We start from the raw sequence: 7,358 nt of genomic DNA on the forward strand, positions 1-7,358 counted from the left end.
TCATAAGCATGATCCGATGATAACAAAGATCAATTGGTCGCAAACAAGCAGTAAGAAAAGAAAGTTGGATCATTGATTCAAAAGTCGTGGATTGGTTTGCGTTTGTTTCAGTTTGTTATCTTCAATAAAATTCCAGGTGATATCTCTTTCATTATGTACTCTTTATTAATAGTTATTTTGACATTAGGGACAATGTCATATTCTGATTGGGGGGAAAACAAACTTATAAAAAAAAATTTAAAAAAATATAAAAAATATATATTATTTTATAATAAAATCATGTTTATTGCTTGTATCTTTGTAATTTTTGCAAAAATATCATACATTACATATTTGAAAGGTTTAAATTAGAAAATGTATTAATCTATCTAAGGATGTTTAATTTTTATTTGAAAAAAAAAAGTCAATTTTAATATTCTGATCAATATAAAAATATGATTTATGAAATCTTTTTGAGTGATTAACCATTGTGATAAAATCAGGTATTAAAGTGTATGGCCCAAGATATACTTTATAAGAGTGCCTAAAATTTTAAACTCACACATATTTTGTGAGTAAGTGGAGAGGACTGAGAAAACAGCTTTCGAGGCTTTATTGATAATGAGAGAGACTATCTATTGATTAGATCTTGAGTTCTTATTTTGAAAAAAAAATGATGTTTCCTGAAAAAAAAAAGAGGAGAAAAATACAAAAATAAAGATATTGAAGATCTATGTAATTTTTAAGTTATATGCTACGACCCATATATATCTCATAAAAAAAAATAAAAGAAAGAGAGAAATTTATTGTACAAATTAAATAAATATGTGGTCAAGAAGCATAAACTTAGTCTGATTCCATGATGTTATGAAAAAAAAGAAAAAAATATATCAGGAAAAATATATATAATAAGAACAACTAGATTTTGAATCAATGGATTTTCTATCTTTTGATTAATTTGGCTCGTCTGTCTGTCTGCATTCTGTAAACCATTTTTCTGAGCATTTATCTGTATCTCAACTCCATGAGAGAAATCGTTGCCATAAATTGAAACATTTATTAACCTGTGAGGATATGGAGTTGAGACTCTTACTAGGAATTTCTGAAGGTCGTGTACATCTAACTACATGAAATAAGCTTTGAATTGATCATCTCAAATTATTTCATAAATTATAATTATGATGATCTTGATATAACTTTGACAGTTTTCAAATTTAATTTAAACACTTAGATAGTTCTGATTGCATTTCTATTTAAATTAATCAACAATATGTTTTGTATTGCTATTAACGTTTAAATTGCTAGGGACTAGCAATAAGCTGGTTGGGAGATGTGATAAACATAAAATTGTACATTAATTAAATGTTTTATAATATAAATATATAGTTTTGTTTTATTAAATGTTTAAATATTATATGTTTTATAATAAATTGTATAAAATATAAGTTGTTGTGTAATTACAAGTTTTTACTATTTTTTACAGGTTCGATAAAACAAGAATAAACTTGGAGTTTCAAATGGGATTAAGATGATTCTTGGACCTGTAGAAAGTTGATGTTAATATCTACAATATTGATGGCAAGCATGAGATAAAAATCTTCTCACAAGTGGGATCAAATTAAGCAACAAATAAAGTTACCAAAGGAGTGGCAGTTTTACCATGCTCTAGTATTTTGACCATATCTCTCAAATTACTTAGTCAAATGATTTGAAAAAAATACCACAACTAGAAAACTCAATTATCCACATGTTTCTTTTTATGTGAAGAAGCAAATTCCGAGAAGAAGATTTTCAAAAGTGATGTGTAATATAATATAATATCTTGGAACACCAATGAAGACTTTTGTGTAAAAAAATAATATTTTATTTGTGGTTGTCTCCCCAAATTTGGCTATAAATATGGGTGCATTGTAATGTATTGAGATATCCCTCATTCTATGATAAAACCTTTGAGTTCATAATATTTCTCTCTATATTTTTCTTTTATTTCTTCATTTAAATATAATTAGCATGATAATTTCATATTCAAAGTTTTACACTTTGAATAAAGAATAGCTAACTTCCTAAAGTTGAGATGAAAAGGTGAAACTCTTGGCATGATAATAAGGTTACTAAAAGGTAAGAATCTATGTTTTATATTATTTAATCATTATTTATTGTTTATGTTATATTTATTTCTTTAAGTATTTTTATACCCTACTTATAAGTGGGAGTTTTGATTTATTGTTGCTATATGTTACACTAAATTCTTGGAACCATTTAATGTTAGTTTGGTATTACCAACCATTTAAAGTGGATGCCTTGATTTATTATATATGAATATATCATCATATTAATTTCTTGGTACCATTTAAATGTTAGTTTGGTTTTACCAACCATTTAAAGTGGGAACCTTCATTTAGTATTTACAAATATATATAGCACAATAAATACTTGACCACATTTATAAGTTTTGGTATATATTATATACTTATAAGATAATAAAATATAACATAATATAAATATGATTATTTAATATATTGGAACCATTTTATTAAGTGGATTTCAATATTGTTTGTTAATGTTAACTTTATTAAAATACCAAGAGTGGATCCTTTAATCTCAACTACTTAAATTAAAATTTGAACAATTAAAATTTACCCATTAAAGATTCAAACAATTAAAATTAAAAGAAACAAAAACTAAACAAAACAAAAAGACATTGTAGTGGACTTGTAATTACCTTAGCTTCTTTGTGGATACGATATCAGACTCACCGAATTATACTACTTGTGGACAACCTGCTCTTGGGAGTGCAACAATCAGAGTCGCAACATCTTTTGTTGGTGAAATGATAGATTTGGTGGTGGTGTTCCTGTGACAAGAAAGTTAGCGAAATTTGCATACCATGGACAATGTTTCATCTCAAACAGTTGCTCGTCAGGGAACCAATCATTAATAGCCTGATCTACACAGTAATTACTAACAAGCTCTAGTCTAGACAAATTATCAGCCACCACATTCTCAACACCTTTCTTATCTTTTATTTCCAAATCAAACTCTTGCAACAATACAATCCACCGAAGTAGGCGTGGCTTTGCATCTTTTTTAGCAAGTAAATATTTCAGTGACGAGTGATCGGTGTAAACAACGACTTTCGACAAAACAAGATATGAATGAAATTTATCGAGAGCAAATACTACTGCAAGTAGTTCCTTTTCAGTCGTCGCATAATTTAGTTGAGCCTCATCTAAGTTCTTACTTGCGTAATAAATTGTATGAAATACCTAGTTTTTCCGCTGTCCAAGCACAGCTCCCACCGCAGTATCACTGGCATCGCACATGACCTCGAAGGGTAGATCCCAATCTGGTGCCACCAAGACATGAGCTGTCACCAAGCGCTCCTTCAAGTTCTCGTATGCCTGTAAGCAGTCAGAATTAAAATCAAAGGGCACATCTTTCATAAGTAAGGAAGATAGAGGTTTGGCAATTTTAGAAAAATCTTTGATAAAATGCTGATAAAAACCGGCGTGGCCTAGAAAACTTCTAACTCCCTTTATGGATGCCGGAGGTGGTAAGTTCTTGATAACTTCAACTTTCACATTATCCACCTCCATTCCATTCCCTGATATCTTATGCCCCAATACTATTCCTTCTTGTACCATAAAATGACATTTTTCCCAATTCAGCACCAAATTCGTCTCCTCACATCTCATCAATACCACCTTCAAATTCTTCAAACAGTCATCAAAAGAAGAGCCAAAAATCGAGAAGTCATCCATAAAAATTTCAAGAAATGTTTCTATCATGTCATGAAATATAGCGGTCATGCATCATTGAAAAGTGGCAGGGGTATTGCACAAACCAAAGGGCATCCGTCTAAAAGCAAAAGTGCCATAAGGACAAGTGAAAGTGGTTTTCTCTTGGTCCTCAGGCGCAATCATAATTTGTTTATATCCTGAATACCCATCTAAAAACAATAAAACTCATGACCCGCTAACCTCTCAAGCATTTGATCAATGAAGGGAAGGGGAAAGTGGTCTTTACGGGTGGCATCATTTAACTTCCTATAATCAATGCACACACGCCATCCCGTAACAGTCCTGGTGGGTGTTACTTCATTATTCTCATTTGTGATTACAGTAATCCCACCTTTTTTCCGCACACACTGAACAGGACTTACCCATGCACTATCAGATATAGGATAGATAATACCTGCATCAAGGAGTTTAATGGTTTCTGTCTTTACTACCTCTTGCATCTTTGGATTCAATCTTCTGTGAGGTTGCACGAGAGGTGAGTACTTTTCTTCCATCAAGATCTTGTGCATGCAGACTGATGGATTGATTCCTTTGATATCCGCCACGTTCCACGCAAATGCACTTTTGTGCGCTTTCAAGACTTTCAACAGTTTGTCCTCAATCACATCTGTCAAAGCAGCAGAAATAATGACAGGTAAAGTGTTGTGCTCACCTAGGTCTACGTACTTTAGGTGTGGAGGCAGTGGTTTGAACTCGAGTGTCAGTGGCTCCTCCAGGCTTGACTTCTGTGGGATCAAGTCTTTTCGATCTCCCAAATCCTCTAACCTCATCCTCATTGGCTTGCTCCATGGATGGTTGGCATTAAAGTATGCCACTATTTCAGCTTTTTCTTCGTCGAATTCCTATTCTCCCAATTCAGTAGTGATAGCGGCCTCCAAAGGATCCCCAAGAGCATCCTGCACATAGTTAGACAAAAGGGGATCAAAAGCATCAATTCTAAAACAACTATCAGAATACAAAGTGTGCTTAAGTGCATTAAAGACATCAAAAGTATTCTCTTACTCCCCCACTCTCAATCTCAACTTCCCTTCTTGAACATCAATCAGAGCCTTGCCAGTTGCAAGGAATGGTCTCCCCAAAATCAAAGGCATCTCCATATCCTCCTCTATGTCTAGCACCACGAAATCAGCAGGAAAAATAAACTTATCTACTTTCATTAGCACATCCTCAATAACTTCCCGCAGATACTTGACAGATATGTCTGCCAGCTGTAAAGACATCCTCGTTGGCTTAGGTTCCCCCAACCCAAGTTTCCTAAACACAGACAAAGGCATAAGATTAATACTTGCACCAAGATCACACAAAGCTTTGTGAAAAACAACATCACCAATCATGCAAGGAATAGAGAAACTCCCTGGGTCTTTTAGTTTCAGTGGAATTTTGTTTTGCACCAAAGCGGAGCAATTTTCAGTTAAGTTTACTGTCATGTGATCCTCCAACTTCCTCTTATTAGCTAATATGTCCTTCAAAAATTTAGCATAACTAGGCATTTGCATTAAAGCATCTGCGAAGGGAATATTGATATGCAATTTTTTAAATACCTCAAGAAACTTACCGAATTGTGCATCTAGTTTTGATTTTTTCAATGCAGCAGGAAAAAGAGGAGGTATAACAATTTTAGGTTGTGCAGAGGGTGCTGGTATAGAGTTAGAAGACTTACCTTTGGATGTCTCAGTCAGTTCATCCAGAATTTGATTTTTTTCTTTTCCTTTCGACTCTAAAATATTCCCACTCTTCAACTCAATGGCCTTCACTTGCTCTTTTGGATTGGTCTCGGTGTTACTTGGCAAGGTGCCCGGCTCTCTACTTGCTATCATCTTTGCCAGCTGTCCAATTTGATTCTCGAGCCCTTTTATCGTTGTATCTTGGTTTTGAAGTCTAGTTTCAGTGGATGAAATAAACTTAGACATCATTTGCCCCAAGTTGAAATTTTCTTCTCTAGGAGGATCAGATCTATACATCGGTTGTTTTTCATATGGTTGTCCTCCCTGTGGTCGATTCTGACTGTTTTGGCCACCCCATGAGAAGTTGGGATGTTGCCTCCATCCCGGATTGTATGTGTTCGAATAAGGGTCATTCTTTTGGCGGTTTTGGACTCCCACTTGATTTATTGTGCCCCTTCTTGCACATAAAATGGATTGTCATCTTGACAGTCCTTCACATAGTGTTCTCCTCCACACTTTTCACAGAATATCTCTTGAAGACGCATCGCCGTGCCACCCACATTCAAGCTGTCTAGTTTCCTGTTTAAAGCATCAAGTTGTGCAGTAATAGCAGAAAAATCAGTTACCTGGTGAACTCCTGCACTCTTCCGCTGGTTGTTTCTTTCTGATTGAGGGTGATAGCTGCTAGCAGCCATCTCCTCCAACAACTTATATCCTTCTTCCGCAATTTTTCTCAACAAGATTTCACAAGCAGCAGCATCTATCATAGTACGGTTAGGAGTAAGCAAACCATAATAAAATGTTTGAACGACTAACCCAAGTGGTAATTCGTGATGTGGGCATCTTCGTAGTAGATCCTTGAAGCGTTCCCATGCCTCATATAAAGACTCCTGATCGAATTGAGCAAATGTTGTAATGTCTGCCCGCAGCTTCATGGTCTTTGATGGAGGAAAGTATTTAATGAGAAATGCTTTCGCCATGTCTTCCCATGTAATGATCGAACCTACATGCAAACAATTTAACCATACTTTATCTTTATCACGTAAAGAGAAAGGAAACAAACGCAACCTAACAGCATCATCAGAAACTCCATTGAATTTAAAAGTATCGCAAATTTCAAGAAAATCTGCTATGTGCGTGTTTGGGTCATCTACTGCAGATCCTCCAAACTGGACTGTGTTCTGAATCATCTGAATTATAGCTGGTTTGATTTCGAACTGGTTTGCTCGCACCATAGGCCTCACAATGCTGGGGCGTGCTCCATCCAAAGAAGGTTGGGCATACTCCAGCATCGGTATGCGGCGTGGCATCTCAATACGTCTAGCATCATCGTGTTCCTCGTCTTGATCATTCAACTGCCTCTCCATCAATTCTTTGAGTCTCTGCTGATGTCTTCTCCTGCGGAAAGTTCTTTCAATTTCAGGATCAAACTCAAGCTCAACCTCCACGTCAAGTGACTTTGGCGTGCACTGGACAAGATATCTGGAATAAAATATGGAGTGTTAGCTCACGAAAAATATAATAACGCTAAAGAAAATAACTAAAAATAAAATTGTAGATTAACAGTCCCCGGCAACGGCGCCAAAAACTTGATCGAGCAAAACTTGCACTATGGAATCCTCAATAAAAATATGTTTTATATGCTCAAAATTAATCGCAAGTGCACGATGTCAAGTAATAGTATAATGTACCGGAGTACGAGTATCGTTCCACTGAAGACTGTATTGAACATTATTCTTTTCAGTTATTAGATCTTTAGCAATGAAATTTGATTGAATGATGATTACTACTATGCTCAAATAAATATGCAAATAAAATGATTCAATAAGTAAAGAATGAAAATTAATAGCTAAAATGTTGAGTAAAATTCAGTAAGAAATGAATTTGTTGGGAATATCGGTTCACCTACCCCTCG

At 34.7% G+C, this 7,358-nt stretch overlaps 1 non-coding gene across 1 annotated transcript; it reads left to right on the forward strand.

Moving 5' to 3' along the window:
- The first annotated feature begins 6,268 nt into the window (after positions 1–6,268).
- LOC140824864 (small nucleolar RNA R71) lies at positions 6,269–6,374 on the forward strand. The gene has a single exon (XR_012116483.1). It is a non-coding gene; the product is annotated as a small nucleolar RNA R71 (small nucleolar RNA).
- Positions 6,375–7,358: the final 984 nt, after the last annotated feature.

This window comes from Primulina eburnea, chromosome 2 (assembly GCF_022965805.1).
Source record: "Primulina eburnea isolate SZY01 chromosome 2, ASM2296580v1, whole genome shotgun sequence".
Lineage (NCBI taxonomy): Eukaryota > Viridiplantae > Streptophyta > Magnoliopsida > Lamiales > Gesneriaceae > Primulina > Primulina eburnea.